This window comes from Passer domesticus, chromosome W (genome assembly GCF_036417665.1).
Source record: "Passer domesticus isolate bPasDom1 chromosome W, bPasDom1.hap1, whole genome shotgun sequence".
Lineage (NCBI taxonomy): Eukaryota > Metazoa > Chordata > Aves > Passeriformes > Passeridae > Passer > Passer domesticus.
In genome coordinates this window covers 29,758,446-29,772,136 of record NC_087511.1, presented here as the reverse complement: position 1 = coordinate 29,772,136, position 13,691 = coordinate 29,758,446, and positions in this window count along the sequence as shown.

The window sequence follows — 13,691 nt, the reverse complement described above, 5'->3', positions numbered from 1 at the left end:
ATCCTGATCCGTGCGGAATTTCAGCAGGCAGCCGTCCGCTCAGGGCAACCGCGCACTGCTAGAAAAAACAATGGTCTTTCCCCTGAGAAAAAAAAGTCACGAGGCCCGGTTCCTGATGTCAGTTTGCAGGAGGCACTTGGCACGGTCAAATCAGACACAGTTGCTTGAGGGGGCACCTTGCATCTGGGCGGCATCCTGATCCGTGCGGAATTTCAGCAGGCAGCCGGCCACTCCGGGACAACGGGCCCCGGCTATGTACTACGGCCTTTCCCCAGCGAAACAAAAGTCACCAGGCCAGGGTCCTGATGTCAGTTTGCAGGAGGCACTCGGCACTGTCAAACCAGCCACAGGTCCTTGAGGCGGCAACTTTCATCGGGGCGGCATCCTGATCCGTGCGGAATTTGAGCAGGCAGCCAGCCACTCCGGACCAACGGGCCCTGGCTAAGAACAATGGCCTTTCGCCAGAGAAACAAAAGTCACCAGGCCAGGTTCCTGATGTCAGTTTGCAGGAGGCACTTGGCACTGTCAAACCAGCCACAGTTGCCTGTGGGGACACCTTGCATCTGGGCGGCATCCTGATCCGTGCAGAATTTCAGCAGGCAGCCGGCCACTCCGGGCCAACGGGCCCCGGCTATGAACCACGGCCTTTCCCCAGAGAAACAAAAGTCAACAGGCCAGGTTCCTGATGTCAGTTTGCAGGAGGCACTTGGCTCTGTCAAACCAGTCACAGTTGCCTGTGCGGGCACCTTGCATCTGGGCGCCATCCTCATCCGTGCGGAATTTCAGCAGGCAGCCGGCCACTCCGGGCCACCGCGCCCTGCTACAAAAAACAATGGTCTTTCCCCAGAGAAACAAAAGTCACCAGGCCAGGTTCCTGCTGTCAGTTTGCAGGAGGCACTTGGCACTGTCAAACCAACCACACTTGCTTGAGGGGGCACCTTGCATCTGGGCGGCATCCTGATCCGTGCGGAATTTCAGCAGGCAGCCGTGCACTCTTGGTTACCGGGCCCTGGCTAAGAACCATGGCCTTTCCCCAGAGAAACAAAAGTCACCAGGCCAGGTTCCTGATGTCAGTTTGCAGGAGGCACTTGGCACTGTCAAACCAGCCACAGGTCCTTGAGGGGGCACCTTTCATCGGGGCGGCATCCTGATCTGTGCGGAATTTCCGCAGGCAGCCAGCCACTCCGGACCAACGGGCCCTGGCTAAGAACAATGGCCTTTCGCCAGAGAAACAAAAGTCACCAGGCCAGGTTCCTGATGTCAGTTTGCAGGAGGCACTTGGCACTGTCAAACCAGCCACAGTTGCCTGTGGGGACACCTTGCATCTGGGCGGCATCCTCATCCGTGCAGAATTTCAGCAGGCAGCCGGCCACTCCTTGCCACCGGGCCCCGGCTATGAACCACGGCCTTTCCCCAGAGAAACAAAAGTCAACTGGCCAGGTTCCTGATGTCAGTTTGCAGGAGGCACTTGGCTCTGTCAAACCAGTCACAGTTGCCTGTGCGGGCACCTTGCATCTGGGCGGCATCCTGATCCGTGCGGAATTTCAGCAGGCAGCCGGCCACTCCGGGCCACCGCGCCCTGCTACAAAAAACAATGGTCTTTCCCCAGAGAAACAAAAGTCACCAGGCCAGGTTCCTGATGTCGGTTTGCAGGAGGCACTTGACGCTGTAAAACCAACCACACTTGCTTGAGGGGGCACCTTGCATCTGGGCGGCATCCTGATCCGTGCGGAATTTCAGCAGGCAGCCGTGCACTCTTGGTTACCGGGCCCTGGCTAAGAACCATGGCCTTTCCCCAGAGAAACAAAAGTCACCAGGCCAGGTTCCTGATGTCAGTTTGCAGGAGGCACTTGGCACTGTCAAACCAGCCACAGGTCCTTGAGGGGGCACCTTTCATCGGGGCGGCATCCTGATCTGTGCGAAATTTCAACAGGCAGCCGGCCACTCCGGGCCACCGGGCCCTGGATATGAACCATGGCCTTTCGCCCGAGAATCAAAAGTCAACAGGCCAAGTTCCTGATGTCAGTTTGCAGGAGGCACTTGGCACTGTCAAACCAGCCACAGTTGCTTGAGGGGGCACCTTTCATCGGGGCGGCATCCTGATCTGTGCGGAATTTCCGCAGGCAGCCGGCCTCTCTGGGCCAGCGGGCCCTGGCTATGAACCATGGCCTTTCGCCAGAGAAACAAAAGTCAACAGGCCAGGTTCCTGATGTCAGTTAGCAGGAGGCACATGGCACTGTCAAACCAGCCACAGTTGCTTGAGGGGGCACCTTTCATCGGGGCGGCATCCTGATCCGTGCGGAATTTCAGCAGGCAGCCGGCCTCTCCGGGCCAGCGGGCCCTGGCTATGAACCATGGCCTTTCGCCCGAGAATCAAAAGTCACCAGGCCAGGTTCCTGATGTCAGTTTGCAGGAGGCACTTGGCACTGTCAAACCAGCCACAGTTGCCTGTGGGGGGACCATGTATTGGGCCGGCATCCTGATCCGTGCGGTATTTGAGCAGGCAGCCGGCCTCTCCGGGCCACCGGGCCCTGGCTATGTACCATGGCCTTTCCCCAGAGAAACAGAAGTCAACTGGCCAGGTTCCTGATGTCAGTTTGCAGGAGGCACATGGCACTGTCAAACCAGCCACAGTTGCTGGAGGGGGCACCTTTCATCGGGGCGGCATCCTGATCTGTGCGGAATTTCCGCAGGCAGCCGGCCTCTCCGGGCCACCGGGCCCGGGATATGAACCATGGCCTTTCGCCCGAGAATCAAAAGTCACCAGGCCAGGTTCCTGATGTCAGTTTGCAGGAGGCACTTGGCACTGTCAAACCAACCACACTTGCTTGAGGGGGCACCTTGCATCTGGGCGGCATCCTGATCCGTGCGGAATTTCAGCCGGCAGCCGGCCACTCCGTGCCACCGGGCCCCGGCTATGAACCACGGCCTTTCCCCAGAGAAACAAAAGTCGACAGGCCAGGTTCCTGATGTCATTTTGCAGGAGGCACTTGGCACGGTCAAACCAGCCACAGTTGCCTGTGGGGGCACCTTGCGTCTCGGAGGTATCCTGATCTCTGTGGAATTTCAGCAGGCAGCCAGCCGCTCCGGGCCAACGGGCCCTGGAGAAGAGCGATGGCCTGTCCCGCGAGAAACAAATGTCAGCAGGCCAGGTTCCTGGTGTCAGTTTGCAGGAGGCACTTGGCACTGTCACACCAGCCACAGTTGCCTGTGGGGGCACCTTACATCTGGGAGGAATCCTGATCCGTGCGGAATTTCAGCAGGCAGCCGGCCACTCCGGGCCAACGGGCCCTGGACATGAACCATGGCCTTTCGCCCGAGAAACAAAAGTCACGAGGCCCGTTTCCTGATGTCAGTTTGCAGTAGGCACTTGGCGCGGTCAAACCAGCCACAGTTGCTTGAGGGGGCAACTTTCTTCGGGGCGGCATCCTGATCGGAGCGAAATTTCAGCAGGCAGCCGGCCACTCTGGGCCAACGGGCCCTGGCTATGAACCATGGCCTTTCCCCAGAGAAGCAGAAGTCACCCGGACAGGTTCCTGATGTCAGTTTGCAGGAGGCACTTGGCACTGTCAAACCAGCCACAGTTGCCTGTGGGGGCACCTTGCATTGGGTCGGCATCCTGATCTGTGAGGAATTTCCGCAGGCAGCCGGCCTCTCCGGGCCACCGGGCCCTGGCTATGAACCATGGCCTTTAGCCAGAGAAACAAAAGTCACCAGGCCGGGTTCCTGATGTCAGTTTGCAGGAGGCACATGGCACTGTCAAACCAGCCACAGTTGCTTGAGGGGGCACCTTTCATCGGGGCGGCAGCCTGATCCGTGCGGAATTTCCGCAGGCAGATGGCCTCTCCGGGCCACCGGGCCCTGGCTATGAACCATGGCCTTTCCCCAGAGAAACAGAAGTCACCAGGCCAGGTTCCTGATGTCAGTGTGCAGGAGGCACTTGGCACTGTCAAATCAGCCACACTTGCTTGAGGGGGCACCTTGCGTCTTGGAGGTATCCTGATCCGTGCGGAATTTCCGCAGTCAGCCGGCCTCTCCAGGCCACCGGGCCCTGGATATCAACCACGGACTTTCCCCAGAGAAAAAAAAGTCACCAGGCCAGGTTCCTGATGTCAGTTTGCAGGAGGCACTTTGCGCTGTCAAACCAACCACACTTGCTTGAGGGGGCACCTTGCATCTGGGCGGCATCCTGATCCATGCGGAATTTCAGCAGGCAGCCGGCCACTCCGTGCCACCGGGCCCGGGCTATGAACCACGGACTTTCCCCAGAGAAACAAAAGTCAACAGGCCAGGTTCCTGATGTCAGTTTGCAGGAGGCACTTGGCACTGTCACACCAGCCACAGTTGCCTGTGGGGGCACCTTACGTCTGGGAGGTATCCTGATCCGTGCGGAATTTCAGCAGGCAGCCGTCCGCTCCGGGCCACCGCGCACTGCTAGAAAAAACAATGGTCTTTCCCCTGAGAAACAAAAGTCACCAGGCCAGGTTCCGGATGTCAGTTTGCAGGAGGCACTTGGCACTGTCAAACCAGCCACAGTTGCTTGAGGGGGCACCTTTCATCTGGGCGGCATCCTGATCCGTGCGAAATTTCAGCAGGCAGCTGTCCACTCCGGGCCACCGGGCCCTGGATATGAACCATGGCCTTTCGCCAGAGAAAAAAAAGTCACGAGGCCCGGTTCCTGATGTCAGTTTGCAGGAGGCACTCGGCACTGTCAAACCAGCCACAGGTCCTTGAGGGGGCAACTTTCATCGGGGCGGCATCCTGATCGGAGCGAAATTTCAGCAGGCAGCCGGCCACTCTGGGCCAACGGGCCCTGGCTATGAACCATGGCCTTTCCCCAGAGAAGCAGAAGTCACCCGGACAGGTTCCTGATGTCAGTTTGCAGGAGGCACTTGGCACTGTCAAACCAGCCACAGTTGCCTGTGGGGGCACCTTGCATTGGGTCGGCATCCTGATCTGTGAGGAATTTCCGCAGGCAGCCGGCCTCTCCGGGCCACCGGGCCCTGGCTATGAACCATGGCCTTTAGCCAGAGAAACAAAAGTCACCAGGCCAGGTTCCTGATGTCAGTTTGCAGGAGGCACATGGCACTGTCAAACCAGCCACAGTTGCTGGAGGGGGCACCTTTCATCGGGGCGGCATCCTGATCTGTGCGGAATTTCCGCAGGCAGCCGGCCTCTCCGGGCCACCGGGCCCGGGATATGAACCATGGCCTTTCGCCCGAGAATCAAAAGTCACCAGGCCAGGTTCCTGATGTCAGTTTGCAGGAGGCACTTGGCACTGTCAAACCAACCACACTTGCTTGAGGGGGCACCTTGCATCTGGGCGGCATCCTGATCCGTGCGGAATTTCAGCCGGCAGCCGGCCACTCCGTGCCACCGGGCCCCGGCTATGAACCACGGCCTTTCCCCAGAGAAACAAAAGTCGACAGGCCAGGTTCCTGATGTCATTTTGCAGGAGGCACTTGGCACGGTCAAACCAACCACACTTGCTTGAGGGGGCACCTTGCATCTGGGCGGCATCCTGATCCGTGCGGAATTTCAGCAGGCAGCCGTCCGCTCCGGGCCACCGCGCACTTCTAGAAAAAACAATGGTCTTTCCCCTGAGAAACAAAAGTCACCAGGCCAGGTTCCTGATGTCAGTTTGCAGGAGGCACTTGGCACGGTCAAATCAGACACAGTTGCTTGAGGGGGCACCTTGCATCTGGGCGGCATCCTGATCCGTGCGGAATTTCAGCAGGCAGCTGTCCACTCCGGGCCACCGGGCCCTGGATATGAACCATGGCCTTTCGCCAGAGAAAAAAAAGTCACGAGGCCCGGTTCCTGATGTCAGTTTGCAGGAGGCACTCGGCACTGTCAAATCAGACACAGATGCTTGAGGGGGCACCTTGCATATGGGCGGCATCCTGATCCATGCGGAATTTCAGCAGGCAGCCGGCCACTCCGTGCCACCGGGCCCCGGCTATGAACCACGGCCTTTCCCCAGAGAAGCAGAAGTCACCCGGACAGGTTCCTGATGTCAGTTTGCAGGAGGCACTTGGCACTGTCAAACCAGCCACAGTTGCCTGTGGGGGCACCTTGCATTGGGTCGGCATCCTGATCTGTGAGGAATTTCCGCAGGCAGCCGGCCACTCCGGGCCAACGGGCCCTGGACATGAACCATGGCCTTTCGCCCGAGAAACAAAAGTCACCAGGCCGGGTTCCTGATGTCAGTTTGCAGGAGGCACATGGCACTGTCAAACCAGCCACAGTTGCTTGAGGGGGCACCTTTCATCGGGGCGGCAGCCTGATCCGTGCGGAATTTCAGCAGGCAGATGGCCTCTCCGGGCCACCGGGCCCTGGCTATGAACCATGGCCTTTCCCCAGAGAAACAGAAGTCACCAGGCCAGGTTCCTGATGTCAGTGTGCAGGAGGCACTTGGCACTGTCAAATCAGCCACACTTGCTTGAGGGGGCACCTTGCGTCTTGGAGGTATCCTGATCCGTGCGGAATTTCCGCAGTCAGCCGGCCTCTCCAGGCCACCGGGCCCTGGATATCAACCACGGACTTTCCCCAGAGAAAAAAAAGTCACCAGGCCAGGTTCCTGATGTCAGTTTGCAGGAGGCACTTTGCGCTGTCAAACCAACCACACTTGCTTGAGGGGGCACCTTGCATCTGGGCGGCATCCTGATCCATGCGGAATTTCAGCAGGCAGCCGGCCACTCCGTGCCACCGGGCCCGGGCTATGAACCACGGACTTTCCCCAGAGAAACAAAAGTCAACAGGCCAGGTTCCTGATGTCAGTTTGCAGGAGGCACTTGGCACTGTCACACCAGCCACAGTTGCCTGTGGGGGCACCTTACGTCTGGGAGGTATCCTGATCCGTGCGGAATTTCAGCAGGCAGCCGTCCGCTCCGGGCCACCGCGCACTGCTAGAAAAAACAATGGTCTTTCCCCTGAGAAACAAAAGTCACCAGGCCAGGTTCCTGATGTCAGTTTGCAGGAGGCACTTGGCACTGTCAAATCAGACACTGTTGCTTGAGGGGGCACCTTGCATCTGGGCGGCATCCTGATCCGTGCGGAATTTCAGCAGGCAGCCAGCCACTCCGGGACAACGGGCCCCGGCTATGTACTACGGCCTTTCCCCAGAGAAACAAAAGTCACCAGGCCAGGTTCCTGATGTCAATTTGCAGGAGGCACTTGGCTCTGTCAAACCAGCCACAGTTGCTTGAGGGGGCACCTTTCATCTGGGCGGCATCCTGATCCGTGCGGAATTTCAGCAGGCAGCTGTCCACTCCGGGCCACCGGGCCCTGGATATGAACCATGGCCTTTCGCCAGAGAAAAAAAAGTCACGAGGCCCGGTTCCTGATGTCAGTTTGCAGTAGGCACTTGGCACGGTCAAACCAGCCACAGTTGCTTGAGGGGGCAACTTTCATCGGGGCGGCATCCTGATCGGAGCGAAATTTCAGCAGGCAGCCGGCCACTCTGGGCCAACGGGCCCTGGCTATGAACCATGGCCTTTCCCCAGAGAAGCAGAAGTCACCCGGACAGGTTCCTGATGTCAGTTTGCAGGAGGCACTTGGCACTGTCAAACCAGCCACAGTTGCCTGTGGGGGCACCTTGCATTGGGTCGGCATCCTGATCTGTGAGGAATTTCCGCAGGCAGCCGGCCTCTCCGGGCCACCGGGCCCTGGCTATGAACCATGGCCTTTAGCCAGAGAAACAAAAGTCACCAGGCCAGGTTCCTGATGTCAGTTTGCAGGAGGCACATGGCACTGTCAAACCAGCCACAGTTGCTTGAGGGGGCACCTTTCATCGGGGCGGCAGCCTGATCTGTGCGGAATTTCCGCAGGCAGACGGCCTCTCCGGGCCACCGGGCCCTGGCTATGAACCATGGCCTTTCCCCAGAGAAACAGAAGTCACCAGGCCAGGTTCCTGATGTCAGTTTGCAGGAGGCACTTGGCACTGTCAAATCAGCCACACTTGCTTGAGGGGGCACCTTGCGTCTGGGAGGTATCCTGATCCGTGCGGAATTTCCGCAGGCAGCCGGCCTCTCCAGGCCACCGGGCCCTGGATATCAACCACGGACTTTCCCCAGAGAAAAAAAAGTCACCAGGCCAGGTTCCTGATGTCAGTTTGCAGGAGGCACTTTGCGCTGTCAAACCAATCACACTTGCTTGAGGGGGCACCTTGCATCTGGGCGGCATCCTGATCCATGCGGAATTTCAGCAGGCAGCTGTCCACTCCGGGCCACCGGGCCCTGGATATGAACCATGGCCTTTCGCCAGAGAAAAAAAAGTCACGAGGCCCGGTTCCTGATGTCAGTTTGCAGGAGGCACTCGGCACTGTCAAATCAGACACAGATGCTTGAGGGGGCACCTTGCATATGGGCGGCATCCTGATCCATGCGGAATTTCAGCAGGCAGCCGGCCACTCCGTGCCACCGGGCCCCGGCTATGAACCACGGCCTTTCCCCAGAGAAACAAAAGTCAACAGGCCAGGTTCCTGATATCAGTTTGCCGGAGGCACTTGGCACTGTCAAACCAGCCACAGTTGCCTGTGGGGGCACCTTGCGTGCGGGAGGTATCCTGATCCGTGCGGAATTTCAGCAGGCAGCCGGCCACTCCGGGCCAACGGGCCCTGGACATGAACCATGGCCTTTCGCCCGAGAAACAAAAGTCACGAGGCCCGTTTCCTGATGTCAGTTTGCAGTAGGCACTTGGCACGGTCAAACCAGCCACAGTTGCTTGAGGGGGCAACTTTCATCGGGGCGGCATCCTGATCGGAGCGAAATTTCAGCAGGCAGCCGGCCACTCTGGGCCAACGGGCCCTGGCTATGAACCATGGCCTTTCCCCAGAGAAGCAGAAGTCACCCGGACAGGTTCCTGATGTCAGTTTGCAGGAGGCACTTGGCACTGTCAAACCAGCCACAGTTGCCTGTGGGGGCACCTTGCATTGGGTCGGCATCCTGATCTGTGAGGAATTTCCGCAGGCAGCCGGCCTCTCCGGGCCACCGGGCCCTGGCTATGAACCATGGCCTTTAGCCAGAGAAACAAAAGTCACCAGGCCGGGTTCCTGATGTCAGTTTGCAGGAGGCACATGGCACTGTCAAACCAGCCACAGTTGCTTGAGGGGGCACCTTTCATCGGGGCGGCAGCCTGATCCGTGCGGAATTTCCGCAGGCAGATGGCCTCTCCGGGCCACCGGGCCCTGGCTATGAACCATGGCCTTTCCCCAGAGAAACAGAAGTCACCAGGCCAGGTTCCTGATGTCAGTTTGCAGGAGGCACTTGGCACTGTCAAATCAGCCACACTTGCTTGAGGGGGCACCTTGCGTCTGGGAGGTATCCTGATCCGTGCGGAATTTCCGCAGGCAGCCGGCCTCTCCAGGCCACCGGGCCCTGGATATCAACCACGGACTTTCCCCAGAGAAAAAAAAGTCACCAGGCCAGGTTCCTGATGTCAGTTTGCAGGAGGCACTTTGCGCTGTCAAACCAATCAAACTTGCTTGAGGGGGCACCTTGCATCTGGGCGGCATCCTGATCCATGCGGAATTTCAGCAGGCAGCTGGCCACTCCGTGCCACCGGGCCCGGGCTATGAACCACGGACTTTCCCCAGAGAAACAAAAGTCAACAGGCCAGCTTCCTGATGTCAGTTTGCAGGAGGCACTTGGCGCTGTCAAACCAACCACACTTGCTTGAGGGGGCACCTTGCATCTGGGCGGCATCCTGATCCGTGCGGAATTTCAACAGGCAGCCGGCCTCTCCGGGCCACTGGGCCCTGGCTATGAACCATGGACTTTAGCCAGAGAAACAAAAGTCACCAGGCCAGGTTCCTGATGTCAATTTGCAGGAGGCACTTGGCACTGTCAAACCAGTCACAGTTGCCTGTGCGGGCACCTTGCATCTCTGCGCCATTCTGATCCGTGCCCAATTTCAGCAGGCAGCCGGCCACTCCGGGCCACCACGCCCTGCTACAAAAAACAATGGTCTTTCCCCTGAGAAACAACAGTCACCAGGCCAGGTTCCTGATGTCAGTTTGCAGGAGGCACTTGGCACTGTCAAACCAGCCACAGTTGCCTGTGGGGGCACCGTGCATTGGGTCGGCATCCTGATCCGTGCGGAATTTGAGCAGGCAGCCGGCCTCTCCGGGCCACCGGGCCCTGGCTATGAACCATGGCCTTTAGCCAGAGAAACAAAAGTCACCAGGCCAGGTTCCTGATGTCAGTTTGCAGGAGGCACATGGCACTGTCAAACCAGCCACAGTTGCTTGAGGGGGCACATTTCATCGGGGCGGCAGCCTGATCTGTGCGGAATTTCCGCAGGCAGACGGCCTCTCCGGGCCACCGGGCCCTGGCTATGAACCATGGCCTTTCCCCAGAGAAACAGAAGTCACCAGGCCAGGTTCCTGATGTCAGTTTGCAGGAGGCACTTGGCACGGTCAAACCAGCCACAGTTGCTTGAGGGGGCAACTTTCATCGGGGCGGCATCCTGATCGGAGCGAAATTTCAGCAGGCAGCCGGCCACTCTGGGCCAACGGGCCCTGGCTATGAACCATGGCCTTTCCCCAGAGAAGCAGAAGTCACCCGGACAGGTTCCTGATGTCAGTTTGCAGGAGGCACTTGGCACTGTCAAACCAGCCACAGTTGCCTGTGGGGGCACCTTGCATTGGGTCGGCATCCTGATCTGTGAGTAATTTCCGCAGGCAGCCGGCCTCTCCGGGCCACCGGGCCCTGGCTATGAACCATGGCCTTTAGCCAGAGAAACAAAAGTCACCAGGCCGGGTTCCTGATGTCAGTTTGCCGGAGGCACATGGCACTGTCAAACCAGCCACAGTTGCTTGAGGGGGCACCTTTCATCGGGGCGGCAGCCTGATCCGTGCGGAATTTCCGCAGGCAGATGGCCTCTCCGGGCCACCGGGCCCTGGCTATGAACCATGGCCTTTCCCCAGAGAAACAGAAGTCACCAGGCCAGGTTCCTGATGTCAGTGTGCAGGAGGCACTTGGCACTGTCAAATCAGCCACACTTGCTTGAGGGGGCACCTTGCGTCTTGGAGGTATCCTGATCCGTGCGGAATTTCCGCAGTCAGCCGGCCTCTCCAGGCCACCGGGCCCTGGATATCAACCACGGACTTTCCCCAGAGAAAAAAAAGTCACCAGGCCAGGTTCCTGATGTCAGTTTGCAGGAGGCACTTTGCGCTGTCCAACCAACCACACTTGCTTGAGGGGGCACCTTGCATCTGGGCGGCATCCTGATCCATGCGGAATTTCAGCAGGCAGCCGGCCACTCCGTGCCACCGGGCCCGGGCTATGAACCACGGACTTTCCCCAGAGAAACAAAAGTCAACAGGCCAGGTTCCTGATGTCAGTTTGCAGGAGGCACTTGGCACTGTCACACCAGCCACAGTTGCCTGTGGGGGCACCTTACGTCTGGGAGGTATCCTGATCCGTGCGGAATTTCAGCAGGCAGCCGTCCGCTCCGGGCCACCGCGCACTGCTAGAAAAAACAATGGTCTTTCCCCTGAGAAACAAAAGTCACCAGGCCAGGTTCCTGATGTCAGTTTGCAGGAGGCACTTGGCACTGTCAAATCAGACACTGTTGCTTGAGGGGGCACCTTGCATCTGGGCGGCATCCTGATCCGTGCGGAATTTCAGCAGGCAGCCGGCCACTCCGGGACAACGGGCCCCGGCTATGTACTACGGCCTTTCCCCAGAGAAACAAAAGTCACCAGGCCAGGTTCCTGATGTCAATTTGCAGGAGGCACTTGGCTCTGTCAAACCAGCCACAGTTGCTTGAGGGGGCACCTTTCATCTGGGCGGCATCCTGATCCGCGCGGAATTTCAGCAGGCAGCTGTCCACTCCGGGCCACCGGGCACTGGATATGAACCATGGCCTTTCGCCAGAGAAAAAAAAGTCACGAGGCCCGGTTCCTGATGTCAGTTTGCAGGAGGCACTCGGCACTGTCAAACCAGCCACAGGTCCTTGAGGGGGCAACTTTCATCGGGGCGGCATCCTCATCGGAGCGAAATTTCAGCAGGCAGCCGGCCACTCTGGGCCAACGGGCCCTGGCTATGAACCATGGCCTTTCCCCAGAGAAGCAGAAGTCACCCGGACAGGTTCCTGATGTCAGTTTGCAGGAGGCACTTGGCACTGTCAAACCAGCCACAGTTGCCTGTGGGGGCACCTTGCATTGGGTCGGCATCCTGATCTGTGAGGAATTTCCGCAGGCAGCCGGCCTCTCCGGGCCACCGGGCCCTGGCTATGAACCATGGCCTTTAGCCAGAGAAACAAAAGTCACCAGGCCGGGTTCCTGAGGTCAGTTTGCAGGAGGAACATGGCACTGTCAAACCAGCCACAGTTGCTTGAGGGGGCACCTTTCATCGGGGCGGCAGCCTGATCCGTGCGGAATTTCCGCAGGCAGATGGCCTCTCCGGGCCACCGGGCCCTGGCTATGAACCATGGCCTTTCCCCAGAGAAACAGAAGTCACCAGGCCAGGTTCCTGATGTCAGTTTGCAGGAGGCACTTGGCACTGTCAAATCAGCCACACTTGCTTGAGGGGGCACCTTGCGTCTGGGAGGTATCCTGATCCGTGCGGAATTTCCGCAGGCAGCCGGCCTCTCCAGGCCACCGGGCCCTGGATATCAACCACGGACTTTCCCCAGAGAAAAAAAAGTCACCAGGCCAGGTTCCTGATGTCAGTTTGCAGGAGGCACTTTGCGCTGTCAAACCAATCACACTTGCTTGAGGGGGCACCTTGCATCTGGGCGGCATCCTGATCCATGCGGAATTTCAGCAGGCAGCTGGCCACTCCGTGCCACCGGGCCCGGGCTATGAACCACGGACTTTCCCCAGAGAAACAAAAGTCAACAGGCCAGCTTCCTGATGTCAGTTTGCAGGAGGCACTTGGCGCTGTCAAACCAACCACACTTGCTTGAGGGGGCACCTTGCATCTGGGCGGCATCCTGATCCGTGCGGAATTTCAACAGGCAGCCGGCCTCTCCGGGCCACTGGGCCCTGGCTATGAACCATGGACTTTAGCCAGAGAAACAAAAGTCACCAGGCCAGGTTCCTGATGTCAATTTGCAGGAGGCACTTGGCACTGTCAAACCAGTCACAGTTGCCTCTGCGGGCACCTTGCATCTCTGCGCCATTCTGATCCGTGCGGAATTTGAGCAGGCAGCCGGCCACTCCGGGCCACCACGCCCTGCTACAAAAAACAATGGTCTTTCCCCTGAGAAACAACAGTCACCAGGCCAGGTTCCTGATGTCAGTTTGCAGGAGGCACTTGGCACTGTCAAACCAGCCACAGTTGCCTGTGGGGGCACCGTGCATTGGGTCGGCATCCTGATCCGTGCGGAATTTGAGCAGGCAGCCGGCCTCTCCGGGCCACCGGGCCCTGGCTATGAACCATGGCCTTTAGCCAGAGAAACAAAAGTCACCAGGCCAGGTTCCTGATGTCAGTTTGCAGGAGGCACATGGCACTGTCAAACCAGCCACAGTTGCTTGAGGGGGCACATTTCATCGGGGCGGCAGCCTGATCTGTGCGGAATTTCCGCAGGCAGACGGCCTCTCCGGGCCACCGGGCCCTGGCTATGAACAATGGCCTTTCCCCAGAGAAACAGGAGTCACCAGGCCAGGTTCCTGATGTCAGTTTGCAGGAGGCACTTGGCACTGTCAAATCAGCCACACTTGCTTGAGGGGGCACCGTGCATTG